Source organism: Ischnura elegans, chromosome 10, assembly GCF_921293095.1.
Source record: "Ischnura elegans chromosome 10, ioIscEleg1.1, whole genome shotgun sequence".
NCBI classification, from domain to species: domain Eukaryota; kingdom Metazoa; phylum Arthropoda; class Insecta; order Odonata; family Coenagrionidae; genus Ischnura; species Ischnura elegans.
The window spans coordinates 653141-678282 of NC_060255.1; the positions used below are offsets into that span (position 1 = coordinate 653141).

The window sequence follows — 25142 nt, forward strand, 5'->3', positions numbered from 1 at the left end:
CTTCAATCTTTTCGATAGGTTGATTCGCTGTGGTGGTACTTTGCGGATTTGGTTACAGTATCCACGGCAATGAATATCTTTGTGCGCTTCCACATTTTTACTGAGCGATATCAATTGAGGGGTTTAGGAGCCAAGGGATGTAAGTGACTTTTTCTCTGAACAGAGTTGGGTACAGAAATTGATTGAAGAAATGGACAAAAACTTGGTGCCCAAGGGATGCGAGTGATTATATGTTCTGTGCTGACGTCGAGTGGAAAATCAAATGCAGCACTAAAAGACTGGTCCATCTGGTTTGTTTTGTTTATCTGCTTTCCGTACGTAACCCTGTTTAGATAGAAAAATCACTTGGTCCCCATGAATTCTCATCCTCTTGATTGATTTGTATGGTTTCATATCGTTTTCCAGAAAGTGATACCCACGCGCAAGAAAGACGCGCGCGACCTAGGAGTACGAGAAAATGAGTCGGGGGCGTCAGAAACTTGTCTGCGGTAGTGTTAATCGGCGTCGATTTTCGCAGTGAATAGTTTGAGAAGTAGGCGACCCGGCGGATCTAAAAACGGGAAGATATGGGTCTGTTGATCATTCAGCCTCTTTCACAATCAACGATAAAAACAATTGAAGACATGAGGGCGAGGACCAGAGAGGAACTAAGGCTTAACATTCGAGAGTAATGAGGAAGAAATGAGGATTGGGTTGGTGAATAGGCAAGAATGTGTGCTTCCCATCCTTTGGGCCCGGGTTCAAATCCCCGCAACGGCTGATATTTTTCATTTTTTCCCAAACCCTATTTGAGTGGTATGTGGAGGGCACCTCGGTACAACACTCCGTCCGTTGGAAGGGACGTTGAGCCGTGATCCCGTCTTTCTTCAAGAGCAGGCCAATGATCGATGGCCTGATCTCTGCCCACGCTCCCTTCCCCTCTTCCTAATTCCATGCATGAGTCTTGCAGTCATAGAGTAGAGCGTAAGTTTTCAGTCATGTCTGCTGAGCTTATTTGGATGTCATTGCTTTAAATGTCAATGTCTGCTTGTAAAGGGGAGGAGTGAATTCATTTGCTTGTGTACCTAAATCTTGTGCTTTTTGCTCTTCAAGCAACACTTCAACTGGTTCTCTGTCATCTCCTCGCCTCTTTCCAAATTCCACCGCCATCGTTCCAATATTCTCAATCCCCCCACATTGAATTTCTCCCTAAGGGACATAAAATAGAAGTTGTTTCCGTCACATGGAGGACTCAAAATTAATTTTATCGCCAACATAGTTGTACCTTGGCGTATAACGCTTATGGTACAACACTTAATGAACTTAAGCAATCATGGCTCCGCCAAATTATCCTCTCCGCTCTCCTCATCCTGATGTTGTCTTTAAGGCGGCTAATTGCGAACAATTGCAGTCTTAATAATCACTCATGAATTTGAAGCCTAAGTCGGTGTAACAGAAAATATCTGTGATTCTCAACAGGACAGTTTTATCCTCTATACCATGATGAGGTTCTACAAAATATAGCCTGAGAATTCACCAATTGAGGACAGGAGTGAAAGAATCGGATATTGATAAATATTTGCAAGAATGAGATTTCATAAACACATGAAACTACCGCTCCCTTTTATTAGCAGACATTGTTGTTTTCAACTGTATAATCCAAATAAGCTCAGCAGACTTTCAAAGAAGGTATACCACTCTTATAAAATTTCACAGAGTTTTATAAGGCACGTGTTTCGACGCTAAGGCGTCATTTTTGAGTCCAAAGTTTTACGGTGAGGACCAAGTACTCGGCGAAATTGTCTTTCGAAAGCACTCACCGCAGTACTATCCCCCACCCCCACCCAACTAGCCCCCTTCCCCAGCCCTTCCCTCCCCTAGCACAGTCACGCAAGCCAACCACTCCTCCACCCACCCCACTACCCTTCTAAATAACACTTTGCCATCATACATCGCACATACAGGTATGCACATATTGGGATTTCCAGGTGAAATCTTTATAACCGAGAGTGAGGCCTTAGCGTAGAAGCGCCTTGCACCGAATAATAATCTGCAAAATATTGCTAAGGCTGCTTATCTTCATTCAGTATGGATTTTCACTCATTGATTGCCGATTCGAACGATTTCATCGGAAGACATCGCGGGTATTTAGCTCATGGATCAGGTCCTTGTGGAGCATAAGAGCATTTGGTGTGAGTTCAATATGCTGCGTGCGGAGGAAGCGAGACCTCCATGCGAAGAAGCGCTTCGGGGGAGGGGAGGAGGGTGCTGGCGAAGTTGGCAGAGTGATCGATGCTTTCGCCGAGTGCCGAGAGAGGGACGCATGCACATCACAGCGCGCGTTGCAAATGAGAAGCGAACCACAGTGAGCTGCCGCGTTTGTGTGCCGCGGATGCAAGGCTCCTAGGTTCAAATCCAGATACGACCATTTTCTAAAAAGGGACTACAGTTTTATATGGTAAATGAACTGGACTCGTTTTATAATGTTTGGTTTATGTTTTGAGGTGCATGAATATTTGGAGTCGATGAATTCTTCGATTCAACGTCGCGTCGGGAGTTTAATTAAAAGTTATTCTGAACTTCTGTTTATCAACTTTAAATTTCCTTAAGTAATGACTACGGCTGTATCATGCTCCATTTGAGGCTAACCACATGTTGCAAAACCGGCTTCGAGGTTTGTTCTGTCACTTAGCTCGGTGAAACTCTAACGGGTTTGCTATCGGGTTAAAGATTACTCCATTAAGGCGCGGCGTTTCGACTGATCTCGCCGTGGGTGCAAATCAACCTGGGCATGAAAAAAGAGCGAGGAAAATCGACCAAATAAGGTGGTAACCGTGGCCTAGCTGAGCTTTATCCAGTTAGACCAAAATTCGTAAAGGGGCTAATTAGTCAAGATCTACGAGTCAAAAGTCGAAACGTGGGAATGGAGCCAACTCTGGCCCGATAGGAAGTCGTAGATAGTTTCATTCGATGATTTACATTTGAATGAATGCTGAATAATGAGTCAGTGCCGCTTATTATGCTTATCACCTGGTTTAATGGAGGCTAACGGTATTTAATTCTCTGTAGCTAGCAGGGTAGTCCATTGAATATTTTTCATTATTGAAAAGCAGCGTCATATCTGAAAGGATTTTTTAATGGTTAAGCATTATTTTATCGTTGCATTTAATGCAGCCAATGCATACAAAGAGTCTAAGCGAGATTATCTATTTGGAGAAAAGCAGATATCGCTCTTGGTCACTGCTCCATACTATCACAATTTGAACGTAAGATGTCAACAGAAACTGAATTAATGAAAAACCACCAGTAGGTAACTTGTTATAAGAAAATTAATACTTGTTTATTCCAATAGCCATAGCTCTGGTGATAGCATCCACGATTGATGTATCTATTATTGTTCCCGCCTTTACTCTCCAATGATCCTATTGTGGTGAAATATATCGATTTTTCGTCGATATATCGCACTATCGAGCACTTGCGACCCTTCCTCCCCTCGAGCTGGCTCCCTCCCACTCATCCATCTTCCTCACCCCCCACTCCAATTACTCTGACAAGTAAACACCCCCCCCCCCGCCCGTATCCGTGGATACTCTCTCTGGGGGCATCTTTTCATCTTCATCATTCCTGCCTCTCCACCGACCCCTTCCCCCTCCTCCAGCCTCAACCACCGCCCATATTTCTCGATCTCAGTGCGATGGGTAAAATTCGTGCCATTTCTTCGCCACCACTTTGCATCGGAGATCTACCCCAAAGCGTTTTCCACGTCTAAGCATTTCTAAACCCATCCAGCCCTCATGTCCGTGCTTTTCCTCATATTATCCAAAATACACTGAGAAAGAGATGTTTTTAAATCGAGAGGATCCATCTAGACACCTTGAATCTTCAAGGAAATATTCCTAAATTAAGAATGAAGAATATTTTATAGTAATCAAGCATTTTTATTTTTCTTAAAAAAAATGAATTCATCTCGGCGGATACTTACTTATACTTTAGTCTAACAGTAAGTATTTTCTCACCATTTGTTTTAATTGATAACTTTTATTTTCTCGGCCGGTTTTAGCACTTATGTTCCGTTTTCTAGGGACTAACAATGCATAGCACGGGAGAGGGGGAAACCTTTTTTAGTGCACCAAAACAAGTGAAGGAATAAAACAGTGAATTTGAAGGCTTAATGTCATCGTTTAGTGGCAAATTATAAAGTAAAATGTCAAAAAAATTTAATTTACGTAGTTCACTATGTTTTGTAGTTTAACTATGTTATGATCTTAAGTTTAAATTTAGTAGTACTTAGAAGATAAGCCCAACGTTTTACGTTCAATACGAAACAATTTATTTGGAGACTCAGTCAGGATCACAAAAAATGTAATTTAATTTTTTTACTTACCGATAGAGACAGTTTTTTTATAATAATATATTTTCGTATTGGATTGTTATTCATAAATCTTTTTTGTCGGCCTTTGCTGTTGGTATTTCCATTTGTCTCCTCAACCCACTCAACCACATAATTTATCATCACCTTTAGATTTCGGATGTCTTATCAGTTCCTATTTATTCTGCCTCGTTTCACTATGCCATACTCTTATCATTTTACCTCAACTTTCACTGTTGCATGCCCTCCTCAAATTTCGGTCCAGTACTTAAGACCTCTCTCTAGATACGTAAATTGTTCTTCCGTTAACAGTGGTACAGAAAAAGTGGCATCGGCGCGGAAAATAAAAGTTTTAGGTGGAAATATACCAAGTAGGTTCATAAAAATTTGACGAGAATGGTGATGTGTTGGCAGTTTAGCAATCTTTGTAACATTCACTATAAAACGGTGCATACGAGTGATTCACTTTTGAATGGGGTGCCTCACTCAACACGAAAAATGAACCTTCCCCTTTCAGACATTGCCTCGTAATTTTAAAATAAAAAAATGCGGACCTTGCCGACCTCATTTCGTGAGTTGATGACGTCATCAACGGTCTAGTTCATGTACTCGTTCAGGGAGAATCGGCCATTAGGGAAAGGAATAGCTCACGAGAGTGTAAACAGCAGCAAACTACGCGAAGCCGATGCAAAAGGCAGTGGAGAAGCGGCCAACCGCGCGTTATCCATTCGTCACGTCATCAACTGAACTGTTAAAAGAGTTATTGCCGCCGACATTTCGTTGCAAATCTTCTTTGTGTTTCGTATCTCGAGGAATTCAACGAAAGCGGAAGACTTACGGTCTTTTCACTTACTCAACTCTATTTCAATTGAAAAAAAATGCACATTCAAACGTTTATGTCAAGTTTGGTGCCAAATAACGTTTTTCCAAAGTTGATTCAGTTGAGCCGTGAACTATTTTATTTAATTCATTTTCAGTTCCCACAGTGATATCAAGTCTGGCATGAATTTGCCTGCCACTTAAAAATTAGGTGAATTCATCATGGTTTCATTCTATCACTTGCCGATACTGTTTTATTCTGTAAATCAACGGATAAATATTTGGTAAGGGTCGCCTAAGTTCATAGCTGTAGAGCCTTCCAAATTTCCTGTAAACCGGAATTAATATTTCATTTGCGTTCCCGTGCATTTTTTTGCCTCTTTTGACGTTTAGGGTGTCATAAATATGTCACGTATAAAAGCCTGCTATGTGTGGTTCTCCATAGTTATAACTATTTATTGCTTTGGTAAAAAAATTTGCTGAACTTGAATTTATTTAACGAGGCATAACGTGAATGCATTTGGATAATATCATTGAAGTATCAAAGAAGTGAATAGATGTGTTTCATACCACATCAGTAATGGCTTCTGAATTCCAAACCCACCCCAATTTATAAAAATAGTAAACAATACATATAGCATTATTCTGCCTGCATAGGTGCTGCCCCATTACATTTTGTGACCAAATCGGGAAATATTTTGTTTCTCACATCTCTCATTTCATTTTTTTTCCAGTTGAGCACATTTTTCGCTCATTAAATATCTTTTATTTGATGATAATCATTTATTTATCTTCCATTTGGATTCAATACGCCTATACTTACAGCCAAGATATCTTCGGGAGAAAACTGGCACATTCATTTTTTATTCCTTTGCGAGCCCCGCCTCTCATCTGTTTTTATGTTTTCTCTGCACGAGGGATGGCAAGTGAAACGAAGCGAAAATGTTTCGTTTCGACGCGGAGGGAAACGAAAAAGCGAGGCCAAGGTTTAGTTTCGTTCCCCGCACGAAACTTTACTCCCAGGAACGAAACTGTATTAATCGAAACTCCACTGCTCATAGTTAAGTTTCGATCCTAGAAGTTGAGTGGAGGGGAATAGGAGGGAATAGTTTCGACCCACGTTTGACATACGTGTAGAGAGATTAATAAATTGAGCTTAAAAATCGAATGCTTAAAAATGGTCTGTTTGCGTTCACCTTTCTCCTGTTGGTGGTCAAAATATGAGTACCCCATGCATCTAATGGGCTTGGGCCAAACCTTTACTTCATTCAGCCATACTTTGTATTCGGTGTGTTGGTCAAAACTAAACTGCTCAAAGGTGAGTCACGTGGTCCTTTTGGTGCGAAACATTATCTGTGTTTCGTTCCAGATGTGTAGTTTAGTTTCGACCCGAAGTAGTTTTGACTCCGATTTCGTTTCGACCCTGAGTTGAGCTCCCCGGATTTAAAATCCATTTCGTTTTGTTTCTACATTTCCCTCCTGGGAACGAATCTAATGAAATGTTACTGGTTTTCACTTTCGTTTAGTTTCCATTGCCATGCCTGATCTGCATTCCACAGCGCGCCGTTTATAGGGGCGCAAGGGTTTTCTGCAGAAGAACCATAGAAATGCCTCTTTGTCCCGCAGAAACTTTGCATGTGCCGACAAATTAGGCGAATGTTAATCAGCATGATAGAAACATTTCCAGCGCGGCAATTGATGAAGATGCATCATTTATTCCCAGGGATGCCGACTTAGAGAAAATATTGGGGGGGCCAAACCGGGGATCTTGCCCCGTGAAATTGCCCAGTGCATGCAAGTAGTGAGTTTTAAGTTTTTTTTAGAGATGTGCGAATAGTATCCGCGAATACTCGAATACCTCGAATACTAGAAAGTATTCGTTATTCGAGATCTCGAATAGATATTCCAAAGGTACCGTCTCGAATACCTCGAATACTTTGAATTTCGCGTCATACGCTGTCGCTCGCGCGTCGTTGGTGGTTGACTCGGAAAAATGAAGAGAGCTCTAGTCATTTAGTGCATGCAGCGCCGTTTTAGGCAAGCTGACGTACTACATCAAATTTACGGGTTAGAGTGGTGAAAAGAGTTCGTCGTGGGGAACCGAAATTGATCGGATGAAAAAAAATCCGAAAATGCCAGGTGTCCCCCATCAGGAGAACCTCAGTGTCCTGGGATATCAACATTGGCGCATTTCCCACGATCCACTTTCCCCCACTATTCAGCATTCACCATACCCAATCTGACGATTTCCTTTTCTCCGAACTCAAACGAAAGGTCCCAGCTCATGCAGGGATCGTATTACGAAGACCTTAGCTTCGAAAAAAATATCAAGTTACTGGAAAAATAATAGAATCGCGTTTCACCTTTTCCTCTTTCTCCCCACTGACCATTTTCCCGCATCCATCTTTTGATAAAATTGAGACGAGGTGTTTGCCATGAGTCGTTGGTAGCTAATAACGACAGGCACTTATTTTGAATCTTCCCCAGGAGATGAAACTACCATAGGGAGAAACTCAGTGCCGTGGGATAGTGACATTGGCGCATTTCCTACGATCTGCTATCCCCCTCCATTCAGCATTCGCCTCACCCACTCCGAAGAATTCCTCTTCTCCGAAATCAAACAAAAGATCCCCAGCTCGCGCAGGGATCGTATTACGAAGACCTTAGCTTCGAAAAAAATATCAAGTTATACGAGCACAGTAAAAAGGTGTCTCACGCCCCCCCCCCCTCTCTACTCACCCACTGGCCTTTTCTGCTTACCTGCTTCGAAATACCCCCTTTCTGGAGGTCAACTGCTGAATTAGTCATCTACTAGCCCGAAAGGTGTCTAACGATGACTTTCGGCAATTATTATTACACCTTTATTGGATTGAAATATTAGTAATGTGCGTGTAATTTAAAAAAAGAATAAGACCAAACACGGCATATTTCTGACTTTATTTCAGCATTTTACGCAGGAAAATAAATGCCTGAAAGACGAAGAAATACGACGGAAGCTTAGCATTTTGGCGTAATGCTCCAGTACGGTGCTTTCCTATTATTTTTTATTGCCTAAATCTAAATACTAATACTCCTGAAGTACGTATTTAACGCTTTTAGATTTTTATAAGACGATATCTATTTTTCGCTATTAAATTAAAAGTGAAAAGTTTCAAGCGCGCGAAAACGCGACGGGGTAGTTTGAATGCTGGGAAAAACTCTGCGTGATGTGCTCCTGCTTCCCGCTGCCGCGAGTGAGGTGACCTTGGGGCGAGGCTCTGAGCGCTGATACGACGCAGGATGCTAGCAGGTAGCTGAGTACCATGCTAGCTGGTAGCGCTTGGCTTAAATAAGGATTATTTATGACTTATCAGACGAAGAAAACTTTCCGACCTTAGCCAGTTTTAATAGGTGGCTGACATGTTTCCCTGAGCTCTGTGCCTCATGCATGCATTGGTAAGCTCAGACGATGTAAAACTCCTATCCGATCGTGTGGAAACTAGGTCCCTGTGATGTCACGTGGAGTGGCAACGAATGGACGCCAATCTAGTCTTTTTCAAATGAGGATAAAATTGGCCATTGCCATTCGTCTGAACAGGTATTTCTTAAACCAAATAATTTCTAAAATATGAATACTAATGGTGGGAAACGAATAACAATCAATGCCTTTCGTTTTCATTAATGAAGGTAACTACCCTATTATCTACATAAAATTAAAATATTCCATTAATCAGCTAAATTCCTGTTAGAATCCTTTATAGGAAATCATAATCACTCGCCAAAATCTTGGGTTTCCTGCTGCATAGGCGACCTAGTCAAACATTCCCACATTCATCGTTTAGTATTCGAGGTATTCGAAACTCGAGGTATTCGAATATTCGAGCAATGATTTGATATTCGAGTTCGAGAAATCTACTATTCGACCCATCCCAAGTTTTTTGTTAAAGGATTTTAGAAGAGTTATATGATCAAAATTAGAACTCTGATTACTGGAATCTCGATATCTGGATCCTCCGGGGAAAGTCAGCAAGCCTGACATATTTTTTCCTCACACCTTTAACGAATTTTTGAGGGGGCTCGGGCCCTCTCAGGCCCCATGGAGTCAGCGCCATTGAATATTTGTATTTTTCGGTGGAGTGCTTGCACTCGCGAATTATTGGATTGAAAAACAATGCATCTGGTTGAAAATATCTTCAGGATTATATTATTCGGTTAATAGTCCTATTTATAATGTATTTTATCATTCGAAGCGCCCTTTTTATAGGGAAGCCAGATGCAACTTCTGTTGGCAACCATCGCACATTGCCTTGGATTAATCTTGAAATTCTTCAATTCAGCTCAAGAATCCTTTATTGTAATGCTCGTTGTCATGTAAATAACCCGTTAAATGCCTCTTATCCGACCACACAATGATTTGCAAACCTCCTCATTGCTTGGAATGATTTGGCATTGTAACCAAGTCAAGCTGGGGGAATTTTGTTTCTTTACTTATTAGTACTTTCAATAATGGCTGAGAAAGTTATTTCTTTGGTGCATGGGTAAATAGATGAATTTATTATCCTTCCAATCAATTTTCCTAAACAAATAGTACCACTTGATAGTTTATCATGATACTTACCCAGAATAATGAGAATGGAACAAAATCGAACTGAATCGGAAAAGAAACTCGAACCATTCATTGTCAAGCACTCATCACTGTGTAGTAAAGTTAGAAGGTCCTTAAGATTTTCAAGGAAGCCTATTCATGTATCGATTCTCTCGTTCAATTAGTACCTACTCCATTCTCGGACGCATCCGTGTGCCTGAGAGAACATCCACTTCCCTTCAGCGATCTGTTTTTTCTTTGACTAGGGTGGTGATTTCGTTTTGGCCTATAGCAAAGTTTGAATCTGAAATGGGAGATTGGAATGATAATTTAAAATTGTAATTTTATAGTAAGTATTTAGACATTTCTCTATCAGACAGGTGAGTTGCAAATATTTATTTATTTTAAGAGTATAAGGGCGCTGTAATTGACGGCAGTTATATAGGCCGAGTCCTCCATCGTAGTCAATGGGGCCGCATGCAAGGGAAGGCACCAGCCCGTCCCGCTGCAGCCTCAATTACTTTGGGAAGATTTTTAATCGAAATGCAGAATATGCGATAAGTGCGGAGCAAATCACTTACGCTCAATATTGGTGTGGTCTGGTATTTGGAGGAGGCGATCGAAAGCTGAGATCATTTGCGCTATGAGGGAAGGATGGGTAAGGAAGGGTGGAGGGAAACCCGGCGTCGGCGTTAGCCTGCTCTTAAATCATATCTAGGCGGGAGTCGAAATCGCGATCGTTGGTGTGGCAGGGGAGGACTTAATCCGCCGGCACTGAGACCGACGAAGTCATTAACTCTTTTATTGACGCAGAGTTTTTGTTCTAATTTTCCTGTGAATCGCATCGTTCGACGTAAGATTACTTAATGAACCAGTGATGTTCGTCGTGGATGACATAAATGCACAGAAGCCATTAATTAGTATGTTTCGATGTTGGTTGGTTCATCAAGTTATCGTTCGCTTATTTTTCTAACGAAATTGTCACCTACCGCGAAATGAGTGAAGACCTTGACGTTGACATCGTCTGTTCAAACAACGATCATGCGTGGAACCAGGCGTGAAGACAAGAACTGGGCCGTATCCATTGCAGCGGCATTCATTACGTTACTTCCGTAGGACGTCTGCCTATCGCCTTATATGGAAAGTCAACATGAAGGAGTCACATATCTTGGAGTTACAGTAACTTCAAATCTATCGTGATATCTCTTATGAGTAATAAATAATTGCAGCATAGATCTGAAGGAGCAGGGATTCGTCAAGCGTTTTGGCTCTGTGGAAAGGTTTTCGGAACAAAAAATGGAAGAGTTATTACTTCGCATACGTCTAGTCTCTTCCCGAATGTACTGCACGCTTAGGAGATACACCGCATAAATATTTAACCCAGGCGTCAAAAACTGCTTTGGGCCAAACGGGGAGTGGGAGTCTCAAGAGACTCATTAGTCACGTATTAGGCTTAGATTGTTTGAACCATTAGTAATCCACGCCACTCCCGGAGTAACATAGATCATATTAGGCGGCAGATATTTATCAGAGGCTGTCCGATTACTTCAAGAGGACTTTTTTGGAGGGTAAAGTATAACACTCCTTGAGTCGGATGGTAGACTTGGTCACTTTGGTTCTTTACGTGAATAGCAGGCTTAAACCGACATCGAATTTCACTCCGCCCGTTCCCTCCTCGTCCATTACCAATTCTTCGAATTATCCAAGCTGTCTGTAGCCTTCAAAAATACCATAACATGACTAAATAAGTTTTACTTATTTAGCGTCAAATATAGTTTTAGCTTCCGATGAAAGTGCATCAGCGAATTAGTTTTGTGTTACATGGAGCGATGCATTGGTATCGTAGCGTAGATCGAAGTATAGGATTAAATTACTTTGGAAATTCGAAGAAGATATTTTCTCAGACGACATGAATGACATCCTTCGTTTACTATCGCACTATAGTAGACGTGATCATGAGAATTAAATAAAAGAAATAGACTGCAAAACAGAGAGATTTAAAATGTCTTTCATCCCTTGTACTAATAAGGATAGCAACGTTGTCTCAATTGATAGGATTAATGGCATCGCTCGCTAGGATCACTCATTGCACCTTTTTTTCATAGCTCTAACCTTGCATGTATTTGCTATAGGAATTAATAACCATTACCAAGTCTTTTTTTTATGAATAAGCATGTATATTTTGCAAGTATGCGTAATATTTCTATGACCGTGCGGAGTGCATGTGGCAGTCCTCTTGCATGCTGCATGTTGGTGAATTGTCACCCCCTGCCAAACACCCTAGAGGTGGCTCGCAGGGTATTATGTAGATGTAGATGTAAATTATAGGACTTCAGGATGCCTACACATCTGACCGAAAAGTTTACGCAAGACTCTCTCAAAAGGATAGGTACAGGAATTCGATTTTCCAGTTGAAAATTAGGCCGAGATAAAAACGCTAAAAATGCATGTCTTATTCATTCTTTATGGATGACGGATGGTGCCCTAACATGCGTCTCCACGCACTTATTAAGGCGGTAAGCGGTTTAATATTTACCTATGCATATCTAATATGGGGATCTAAGTCCACTGAGCCTAAAGCCATTTAGTCCATGCATAAATCTTATGTTATTCTCTCTGCATACACGCTATCGTAAAGCACTTTTGACACACAATGCGATGAGAATTGTACTCACAGAAATTAATCCCAGAGAATTGAATACCGAGCGCATGTTACCGCACAGAAAAAAATACCTATTAACTGGAAAATTTACTTCATCGATAATTTTAATTTTAGTCTTATAATCGGAATCATTTGCAGATAATCGCCCAAACAAGAGTAAAGGAGAAAAAAAATTTTAAAAATATTTTTTTGGAAACAAATATTTTATTTCCACGAATTCGGTTACCAACGCCAAAATGTCAAGTCACGCCACACGCAGTGAGATACCCTGCCTCCGTCTTGTATTGTCTATTCTTGCGAGTCACAAAACAAAGCAAGTCCTCGAATACGCTTTGCTTTCACTAATATAAGTGTGACGATAAAGTGAGAGAAATTAGCTACTTTTCCCTCGTTAGACCACATTTGGAATACGCTGCCAGTGTTTGGGACCCTCATGAAAAAGGCTTAATAACAGAGTTAGAACGCGTGCAGGGGGAAGCTGCCGGGTATGTGAGGGGTCGTTGCGATGGTCTTGTTGGTGTGACTGACTTCTTAAATGGACTCGGATGGGAGTCTCTGTCGGACCGTGGATTGAGGAATGGACTAAACCTTTTAGATAAATTCAAGAGCAGTGTCTTTTCTCACGAAGTTAAAAATAAGAGAGATATATTGTAGAACAGACAGGTACAGAATGCCATTTTTCCACGATCAATACGAGATGATAACGGCAGCGATGGAACTCATAGATACATTGCATGACTTGTAGAGTAGCCAACTAACCTATGTAAAACTTATTGCATGTTTCTTAATTCAATTATTATTTCTAACAGCATATAGTTGTTAGTATACGTGACGTTTTTGGACGGTGTGGTGTGCATGTGGGAGTCCAAATGCATGCTGCATGCTGGTGATTGATCATCCCCTGCCAAACACCCTAGAGGTGACTCGCAGGGTATTATGTAGATGTTGATATAAGGCAGAAAGTTATAGATGGATTTAGGGGGTGGTGGGCACAGGTATGGGTCCCCCCTCCCTCCCAGACGCTTAAAATATAGACATCTACATCTACATAATACCATGTGAGCCACCTATAGGGTGTTTGGCAGGGGGTGACCAATCACCAACATGCAGGATGCAAGAGGACCGCCACATGCACACCACACAGTCAAAGAAATACGAGAATATATTACGCACACTAGAAAAATATACATGCTTATTCATAAAAAAATTGCCAATGGTTAGTAATTCCTAGAGCAAATACATGCAAGGTTAGAACTACTATAAAACATGCAATGGGTGATCCTAGCGAGCGTTGCCATTAATCCTTTCAATTACGAGACTATTGCCGTTATCATCGCGTTCTTTTTGATTCATGTCAGCAGTAATAGAGTTATATTTAGAGGGTACTTGAAACACACGTAAATTCAGGTATCAAAAGTTATTTCCCTAGTAAAATAAATAAAGAAATAGTGGGCCGAGATGGTATCAGAAGGATGGCCGCGAATCTCAGAAAAATCGTCAGAATTTAAAGCAGTAAAGAGTGTACCATGCAAAGACGAAAACAATTCGTTCTATTCATTAGCTATTGATCGCGAGTTAACAATAAATAATATAATCTGTCTAAAGGGAGCATATAAAAAACTCTCGTTATTATGCATGAAACTTATTAACATTTTCATATTAATTACTTTTATATTAAAATAAGTATATTCGTACATTAATCGTTGTATCTTGTTCCAAATACCAAGTACGAAAGGACCGTTTGCAATTCAGACCCTTGTGCTTCCCCCTACCCAAAAAAACTTGGATCTGCCCTTCGTTATATCCGTCATTTTTTATGACCAATAGTATCCTTTTTAAAATGAATTTTCCTTCATAGGTGTTAGCTTCCAATTCCGTCTTAATTTTCCGAAAATAAGTAGCTTGAATAATCTAACGGCAATGATTAATATTACCGAACAGATTTGGAAAACTTTTCCAATTTGGGACTTATCGGTGCATTAAAGTGATTTAAGGATTAAGAAGGGTGAATACTTACATTTCAAATGTCTCTGCAGTTGCTTTTCTTTAACGCGTTTTACCACCTTGTTGCCAATACCAAACCCGTGAATTGTTTTTGCGTTGGGATATAATACCAATCCCGACAGCGAATGGAATGAAAAATTTCATACCTGTATGGTTGGCGAGGAGAGGCAGCTTTTAGATGAGATACGCAGGAGACAGAAGGTATGGATGGAGCGAGTACTTAGCGGGGAGGGGATGTTGAAAATGGTGTTGGAGGGTAGAATGTTAGAGTAACGAGGGAGGGGAAGGAAAAGAAAAGGATTTTTGGATAGATTGAAAGAGAGTAGGCCTTACAGTGAATTAAAGAAGGCAGTGCTGGAAGGAAAGGGAGGCTCCCAGATCGCTTCTCGAATACTCCATGGAAACCTACCTTAATCGGTAGAATACTATAATAATAATTAATAGAAAATAAAAGATATGCTAATGCCCCACTTTTTAATCATTGTTCTCAAGCAATAGCAAAGCGTAGAAGGTGAGCTGAATATTTTTTTCTAAAACTCACCCAATTTCGTAATTTATTTGCTCATAAAAATGATACACGGCAATGAAAAGCCCAAGTAAAGCTGCTGCGTAGTGCGAGCGGTTTCATGTTTTAAATTTTTTATCTTGTGCTTCAAGGCTAATAATTCTGTTGGTAGCCGTGTTTCTCTCACTCCCTCCTGCAAATCGACCCACCAGCCATTCTAAGGAACCAAAATAGCTCGAACTGAGTCTCTGCTCAGGTTACCGAGGGACCGCTCAGCAATTTTTTTTTACCTTTTTTTTTGTTGAGAGTGAATTGTTTTGTTGTTGCGGGCCTCACTCGGTTGTCGCTTGGCAAGTCAATTCAATCGAAATCTCCGACTACCCTTTGTATGTATATTGCTTACAAATGGCAGTAAATATTTTGCTAATGAAATTGCGCTCGGTTTGGAATATTTTCTCGTCACAGTTACGCTATGAGAAAAATCTTATTTTGCCTAAGAATGCTTCGGATTTTACTTCAGCTTTGCGAAGCATGAGTTAATTTAGGTAATATTGTCACAATAGAAATCATTGTAGCTATAAATGCTAAATGAATAAAATTCTATGGAACACTCTAATAGCGAACCTCCTCGTGCGATCCGAGTTATCAGCTATAAAATATATGTTTGGTAATGAAACTTATGAATATTCCTTGGTCCTCATATAATGAATGAAAAAATAAATTAACCAAAATCCGTGTCTCCCTTTGTATGCATGACGAGTGATTCGGAGGCGTTTCCGGAATGCGTCACGATGCCAGTGTTTTCTAGTGAACTCAGCGTGAGTGTGCAGAGAGTTGGTTCGCAAATGAAGCATTCGGATGTTTTTGGGGCATTTTCGAACCGGAGACTAATGGATTCGAGCCAACTGTATTGAAGAAACTTAGTTAACACACTTGGCACTCCAGACACCGAAGTATTGTGGGAATTACGGCATATGTTTGGTAATAAAAGAGTCCGTTTCCCTACTTTAAGCAAACGATTTACGTCCATTCTCCTTAGTAGTATATGGAATGCACTCGAAAAAAGAAACCTTTCAGTGCACCTCTTGCAGTGCCCAACGATTGCATAATAAGAGCCATTCGTAGTAATATTTATAAATTTTTCTTTCTGGTGATTATTTTCTATCACTATTACATCTGTTATCCACGTATAAAAGTGAATGAGACCATATTGCATCCACGCGCTTGCCGCGTCGCCGTACTCTCCGCCGCCGGGGGCCAGAAACGAAGTCGACCATACGCTCGAAAAAACGATTTAAAATTCGGGGTTGCAAATTGGTGCAAGGTTTGACTTTAGATTCACAATATAGAAGCTTTAGAAAACGACATGATATAAGTTACTTAGTGAAAGTCGATGATAATATCTACTTTTTCTCTACGTTTATGTAAAAAAAACGGCTGAAAACAGGCTCCGCCATTTTGTTATATATCTATGGTTATTGATGAAACAAAATCTTTAAAAAACATTTCAAATGAAAGATAAAGAAGTGTCAATGAAGATGGTGTAACAGTTTTGTCGATAAACTATTCATGAAACCACTGCACGAGGATAAAGTTGGCGATTTTCAGAAAAAATCGAGGGTCGTTGTTTTTCGCTAAATTTGTTCAACTTTGACCTCACATATATTGTTAACGTGAAAATACAGGAAATAAATATTCTGAAAAGGTATATACCATTTATTTGAGAATATGTATGCGAAGTTTCAACTTCCTAGCTCAAAAAAATCGATTTTGAGGTTTTGGCCAGCTTTTTTCGATTCTAGCCCACTGTGCGGCGGAGCGATGGACGCACCTCAGTCTGAACATGTTCATTCTAAGGAAGCCTCCGGCACGCAAGGTGGAACCTCAGTGGAAGTGATACGAAATATGGCCAAGACAACCGAAAGCGAATGTTATTTGTAAGCAATTATCAAAATGAAGTGCAAAATATTATAATATTATTAATATTACTTACCTATGAACGATCACTGAGGTTTGCTTCAACGATTTTTCATGGTACCCTAATGCGCACATAGGATTAGTTTGTCGTTCGCTCATCATGTGCCAGTCACACGACTCGCTTGCCCATTGAGACGATCGAAGAATATTGGGGCCAAAGTACCCGCCCTCTTTGCTACTAGGCTGTTAGCGATATCATGATGGAAGTGAATGCATGATTGGCTTTTAACTGGAGGGACTTATGCAGTGAAAGTGACGCTTGCTTGCTTGAACGCTTCACATGAATGTTTTCCAATGAAGCATTTGTAGAAGTTGTGGAAATATTCAAGATTTTCACTCCATGTCTTCTATATTTCAAAGCAATTATTTACAAAAACAATATATCGGTGGATTTCACTTAATGTCTTCGATTATAGGGACCGTGGTGACCTATCGGGTATGGTGCTTTTTTAGGCCTTCGGTATTAGAAAATTAACGCCTCTTCTGGGAGAATGATGGGGGGTAAGAGAGCTCATGTTTTCGCAATTGCCATCAGATATTCTCTTCCCATTAAATAGCGATGGGATGCTTGAGTGGACTCATGAGGCTTGTATGAAATATGTTCTGCTCTATCCTGCAAAATTACACGTTTCCTGTGCGCCTGAACATTGGCGATATGGACGTAAGCCCCACACCTTAATGAACCTTAATTATTTAGCCTACACTCTTTGATGGAAGTCGTAGAGCACTTTCATAACTTCTCTCTTGTTTATTTTAGCATGGAAGGTTCTCTGAGTCAGTAATTGATGTGTTTAGTTTGTGTCCGTAAATGAAAAGTATTCATCACTTAGGTGTCGCTTTTCAGTTGAATCTGATTTCATTTAATTACAGTCATAAATTTGAGTTCCACCTGTCTCTCGAGAGGTTTTATTTAGCAGCAGTTCTTTTCTACCCTCTTCAAGAATGTTTGAGGGAAAGCTAAAAAATCATAGATCGAATGATTGTAAGCAAAATAGTAGTTACGGAACTAGCCTATATTTCCTTTTCACTCTGGTTGTAATAAAGATAGTCATAATGAAGGTAGTATAATTGCAAACAAAGACGATAATGCCGAGAAGAGATCCGCATAGTCCTAATGGTATTTATAGCCGTTATTCGTACCCTTCATTAAGAGCTATATTGTTTTGATTGGAATGAAAAATGTCAATATAAACATCTTCAGCCGAAAGAAGCGATTTTACAGCAGTTAATGCTGCACCATTTCCAACTTGCGTAGCACCTTTTGCAGATAAAGGTGACTTCCATTCTAGAAACTGTCGTTTTATAGTGATTTAAACTAATCCACCGACTCTGTCCAGAAACCCCAATATTTAAAGTAATTTCCTTGGGTTACAGATTGTGGAAATGCGTTCAAAGCTGACACATAAGCAGATATTGTATATTAAACCGACTTGTGGATGTTTTGAATTCGTCCGAAAATGTGTATGTGGCGAATGCTTTTAGGGAAGATGAATCGCAAAGAAGGCATCGTATCTCATTTCAAATTTACTCTCCTCACTTTAGTGGCTTTTTGGGCCTCGATTTGTGTCCGTTTACGGACGGACACAAATCGAGGTTTTTACGGACCGCTGAATAACATGTGATGGCCATTTGCGAGGCCGGGGAGAAGTTCTCAGGGATAAAGTGGCGAAAGAAAGCGGAGGCCAGGTGAACAGTGTTCATTAGAGCATCGCCAGTCCCTCAGGATCTAAATAGGGCCGAAATCCTTTTCCTCGAACCTTTGGTTCTTTAACGCGAGACGAAAAATGTTGGCGAAGCCATGTTAGAAAGTATTTGATTGGTTGGGGGCGAGGGTAGGGTTGTTTTGAAAGGAAGGAATTGGATGAAGTAGTATCCTGCTCGCTGAAAAAACCAATCGAGCTGGAGGTCCTAAACGTGCCACTCGCGCCCAAACTCACCGTCGTAGATAACTTGCAGTGCGTAAACTATTTGAAATAATGGATGGTCTTTGTCTCCGTAACTTTCTTTATTGTGGTGTAACATTAATTAGCAGATATATCGCTCCAAGTGTGGGTGTTTATAAATAAAATACTTCAGTTTGCCAACGTTTCGAACATTTAATGTTCTTCGCCAGTGCTTCAATTAATTATTATGAAAATAAAGATGATGCAGACAATCAGTATGAGCTATATTGCAGAATTATAATTAGTTACATGTGATAAACAGCATTAATAAGTTTTTATATATACAAAAAACACGTACATTCACAGAAGTATAGCTAAATTTATTTTTCCATGTTATTTATGGAGTTTCTGCTACGATAAAATTTAATGACTCCAATTTAGGTGTATTTCGTCCATTGGGACCACCTGCTAATGAACTTTTGTTAATACCAAAATGAATAGGGTTTAAAATCGAACTTTAAATGCAATATATCATTTGATTACTACATTTAGATTGAATAAAACCTAATCAATTCAAAATTACGTAATTTTAGTTTAACATATCAATCCCAGGTATTTATTGCGATGTTAGTATTTAATTCACCCAACAGGCTGAAGCGGTCATTTTTAGTATTATCCTCGCCATTTATGAATGAAATATTTACTTTTTGGTTGTAATTTATTACATTTTATCGTAGCTAACCTTCACCGAAGTAATCATAACCATCGATTAGTTCTTTCTAGAACTACTATGCTTTACATACCAGTAAATTTCAACGGAAGCGCTTCATAGTTTTTGCATATAATATCTGTGATTATAAAAAGATGCCTTTATGGTTTTTTTCATTGCGTTTCTTATATGATGGCATTGAATGTTGGCATATGTTTGCCCTTAAGCAAGGAAAAGTTTCATTCGCCTTGAAATATGCTGTTGCCGGCCCTTTAAGGTAGTTTGAGCGAGATAGATCCGTAGTCACAACAGCGACTGTATCTTCTCAAAATTTACAAATATCATGAGTTGTTAAGGCTTTTGATACAATGTTATAATTTTTTGTCGGGAAAATATTTGCTTCAGTTGCTTATTTTTCTCGGTAATGAACAAAATATACGTATTTCAAACTCTATCTTGACTTAATACCAAAGGTACCAACGGTACTTTTAGTAATATAATACTAAGTTTCCTTAATATAGTATGGACTAATCCCGACTTGGAGTACGATATCCAGGCATCTGAAATGTTCAAACATAAAACTAAAAGGCTTACTTATATTAGAAAGCAATTTTAAAGCATTGTATCGCGAGAAATGACATATGTCAAAGAGACGTTCGACTTGGCAACAACGTCAAATTTCTTAGGTTGGTGCGACTATCAACTAGCGCTGAAATTCAGAGAAACAAGTGAATGGCTTGAAGCGTTACAGGAGTGCAGAGATTTCGGTGTTGAAATATACTTTAGAAAGTCGAGTATTTCTCTAACTTTTTAGTGAAATATGCCAGTTTTTCAGCCTTCTCTGCTTTAACGATGAAGCCATCCACTAGTAAAGCGGTTTGTGCGGAAGAAGGAATTTACGAAGGGACAGAAGAGTTCTTCTCGAACGTTCAGTGAATATAGGTAAGTGCTCTAGTAAATACCTCATTGCGAATTTAAGAATGGAAGTATGTTATTAGCTGAAAATAAATTTTTGTTTCATTTATAGTGTGCGTCCTGTCATGTGTTGGGAATGAGCAAATGAATCGGGTTTTGGCAACCCTAATTATTCCGTCTGTCGCCAATTCCACCTGGAAAAGGTAGGAGCGATCTGTGGGGTCAAAGGTTGAAGATGCAATCGAGTACGGAAGCTGTGGAGGTGGAGAAGCTTCTCACTTTGGCCTTAACACCGTAAGTTTCACCGCATCAGTTAAAAAAGTGAGACTATAAGTAGTAGCGTTATTGGTCCCCCGAAACCCAATGTGAATGTTAATTCATTTTTTTTAAATGTGCCTTGTGGTTGCATTACGTTCTTTCATATCTCTTGGAAATATTCAGTCGGTGTGCTTTTTATTTCCATGTACATTGCATTCCAAGAACATTACCAGTAGTAGGTCCAATATATTAACAAAGATTTAGGAAATGCAGAGGCTTTAATTTTTTTATGATTTCTTTGTTCAAGTGCAATTTTTAATTAGTTTCATTTAATTTTTTATTGTCCTTCAATGTAATTTGTTATTGGTTCCTTTGGATGAAACCATAATTGATTAAGTGACTGTTGACTGGAATTTGGTGATGTGAGCTATATAAAGTGTTTGATATTTAGTACCAGAGAATTACCACAGATTTGCTGTTTTTAACATAGAAAATCAATAATTGCTGGATTGTGTTAATGTGGATTATAAGTTGATTAATTATGGTGATCTGTTATCAGGTCATAGGATTAGAAGTCTATCTAACATATATTTTCAACTATAGTATCCATTATCTTAAGTATTTTTTCAGCAATTGAAGACAATCTAATTTCTCCTTGATTATTATTCCTTAGTCATTGTTTCTTAGAGAGGTAAAGTACTCAGCACAGCCCTTTTACTGGTGTGGTCAGTGTTGCAACTATTATTCTATGTCATAATTTTACATGCTACTTATTTATCTAAGACTCAATATTTTTCGTGGATCAAAAACTTTTTCTTGATTTATTAAAGGGATTACCTGTCTCCTCTAACAGCTATTTGCATGTGCTTGGCAGAAGAGGAGTATTAGTTATAATTCAAATCTTTCTAAAATAATTGCATATAATCATATTTTACTAGTGGAAATAATATTGCAGGAAAATGTTCCAATCCATCGACATCATCTCCCTGTTGTTCTTCATGGTTCTGTCCTGATTGTGGTTGCTTTCCTATATTTATCATAATTACAACCTACTTCACTATATCTGGTATGATGTTGGGCACAATATGGTGGAAGTCTTTAATATTAGTACAATTAAAAAGACATTGCAATATTTCCACTGAATTTTATTATGGCAACAACACTTGATAATGTTGTTTGTAGCAATGAAACGCGTTTTTTCATAATATAACTCAGTGGAAATATTGCAATTTATAATTTTAGTAATACTTCATTATACATACTGATTAATGTTCTCGTTAGGCTAACGAGTTCCAAAGTGGCAAAATGTATTTGTGTCACATTAACCAATGATAGGGTATAAGTGTCTGACACATATACAATGTCCTCCCTAATGTTGAATCAAGAACATCATAAGTTAGGCGGTAGATAACCTCCAATGTTATCATACTATTTCTATTCCTTAGTTTTAATTCCACCCAGTCACAGAAATCTAAGTGCAGTGCATTGGCTAATTAATATGTGGCCCCTCATTCAGTATACATAATTTATTTCAGTGGCATGACTCCCAGTGAAGAGTCTCCTATGCAATGCAATGATGGAGCTGAGGTAGATATCATTGCCTCTTATGATTATGGATGGCAGAAGAAAGGCTATGGGTAATCATATGACAGTAAATCTGGTAAATTCCATCATATTTTCTGGGAAATAAATTATGTATAAATTGTTCCTCTTTATTATGTTAACAGTTAAAATGTCGTTCTTTTTACATTTACAGGGCATGGGTCTGTCATTGATTACCACTCCAAAAAATTACTTGCGTATGATGTGTGCAGCACTATCTGTGCAATGTGTAGAAGACACAGAAGGTGGCAATGTTAGAAACCCTGTGGAGTGTTATTTCAAGCTTAATGATTTCCCAAATGGCTACAGCTGGCATTAATATGGAGAAGTTGGCGGAAATACTCAGTATATGTGGAACTGAGGGAATAAGATTAAGTACACATGGGAGAGAGTATCAATGGTAAGCCCCATGTTACCATCCAAAGGAGAATAGAGTTTCACAAGTCTATTGAGGCTATAAGTAAATATTTTGAGGAGTTGAGAAAACTTAAAGAGTATGACTGATAAATAAAAAGAGAAAATTAAAAAGAGTAAGACTGATAAATTATCTTATGCCTTATGTATAGCATGTTTTAAATGTACATAGTAGAAATGGTCATACTGTAAAGTCTATTAGAGATTTCTTAGCTTTAAGATTCTCCCCACGTCCTCTGGCTTGTGGTAACAGGTGTCTCCTGAGTATTTTAACTACTATCTTCAGGTTTGCTGCAAGGGGTAAAGGTTAGCGTGACATAATATTGGGCAATTTTTCCATGTTTTCTTTTGGGTGATTATCTTGTATACTGGTTAATGCGTCAATGCCTTTGAGTGAGAATGACTCTTTAGAAACTCCCTCCTGAATTGTTAGTGAGATTTTGTCGATAGGGCTGATCAATTTCTTTGCGCACCTTGATTGGCAAGAAAATTATGCTGTCCCTCCCAAGGGATTGTTGTTACAAGGGTAGCAAGGATTTTATTATTATTTGCAATGGTGAAAGTTTTTTTAAAGTACTGTTTAACTAATTGCCATCTAATTACTGAAAGACATTGTGTTCCACTCTATGTATATAAATATCTTTATACATAAAATTAACCTGAAAATATCCACCAGCTTCTCCATATTATGTAGAAATAAGGTTAAGGCAAATCTGGTGGTCTCCATGTTCAATGCTATTGGCTCCTGAAGTTAATCACAATCAAGATCAGCTTACATAGCTAAAATTGGTAACATATTCCCTTTCGTATTATATCTTTTGCTCTTACAATGACTTCGGGAACAACCTAAGTTGCTTCACAGGGACTGTAACTTGCCTCCTTACTGTAGCCTTCATTTTTTCTTCTATTCTGCTGGAGTGGGGCACATGACATATGCAGTGTTGAACGCTAACAAAGAAATGTTTCTTTTTAAGACTAGCCTCTGCCCATTTCTTAAAAATTTACTGTGAATGCCTGAAGTGTATTTTTTTAACACTGATTTGAAGGAAAAAATCCCACTACTACGTTGGAAATATGAGGGAACATTATCACAAGCAAGTTAGAGTGATAAGACAGCAGAGAAATACCTCATATACAAACAAACAAAGTATATAGTAGCCAATTTAATGTCTCTTGGGAGCCCTGGCTCTCCTTTTTATGTTCTTAGCCAACAATCAGTGAAACTGAAATGTGTATTGCTGCATTTATGTAACATTGTAGAGTGCTTTTCTGTAAATATTTTGTAATTTTTGTTATGTATTAATAATAAATATGTATACCAGAAGTGTAGTAATATATCATTTTTTGTCTGATCCCTTCCTACAAACCCTAAGTTGGTAACTATATGTGCATATATTTCCAGAATAGGGCCTTGAGATGAAAAGCAGAATATTGAAATTGTATCCAGTTTGACTAAAGGTAAGGGGGTATTGCAGTAGGCATCAAGGTGAATGGCAAGCTTCATTTAGAATAGTGTTATGGAGATTTTAGTGGTTGAAGCACAATATTGTGATTTTTTAGCTTTTAGTATCTCTGTAATGATGTAAGCAGAAGTCCATTTGGTGTGAATTTCTTGTTCCTAAGGGATTGTTGTAAGGAAATGGCAAGATGCACTTCCTTTGAGACTCAATATGACTATTATTGGAAGATTAATTTATACTTCGGTTACGTTCTATCTAAAGATTAGATTCATTTGATAGCTTCGTGGTTAGTAGACAGCTCTGCATTCATGACGTGGAAATCAACAGTTACTGGAGCAAGAACTTTCCAACAGTGCAATCTTGTAATTTTGCATTACGTGGAAGAAAAGATAGGTAATTTAAAATCGATGTCGACCAATGTTAATATATTCGGAGGGCTGGTTATACATTCATTTTTTCGAAAGGTTTCCTCAAATTCGGTTAAGGCAACAAGATTTAGTAGGTTTTATGCATTGTGGGATGAATTCTGATTTCCAAAAGGGAGATGATTCAACAGAATTTTACCATAAACGAAATATGTTGTTTGACTTAAGTGTAAACGCATGACTACACTCATAATATCTCGCTATTAATCCTGTCCTTTCGTTTATGTAAGGTTCGGACTGCGTTGACTTAAATATGAAAAGTACCTGTCAATAACTACCTGTTAACGTTGTTCAATAGGTTTCACGCGCGGCTCATACCTAAAAGATGGTTTGAGCCACTCGATTTCATCACAAATAGCAAGTTCATTAATGCGGATGGAGAATTGTACTTGTGAAAGTAAATACGCAGACACCTTTAGTATGCGTAAAATCGGTAATATCTTTCCTCCCAAAGCATGCCAAATAATATTTACGAACACATAAGAAATCTCTTCATTCGAAGTTTACAGAAACCCAAATAGTATCAGGAATCGCGAATCTCATATTTCACTTCCCAATGTCCACCACGAAGTAATTTTTGTACTTGGAATTTACTGC

The 25142-nt window shown here is 38.9% G+C and overlaps 1 long non-coding RNA gene across 1 annotated transcript; it reads left to right on the top strand.

Annotated features, from left to right (window-relative positions):
- Positions 1-20153: 20153 nt before the first annotated feature.
- LOC124167086 lies at positions 20154-23995 on the top strand. Its single transcript, XR_006866607.1, has 4 exons — positions 20154-20413; positions 20499-20680; positions 22180-22304; positions 22401-23995. It is a non-coding gene; the product is annotated as an uncharacterized LOC124167086 (long non-coding RNA).
- Positions 23996-25142: the final 1147 nt, after the last annotated feature.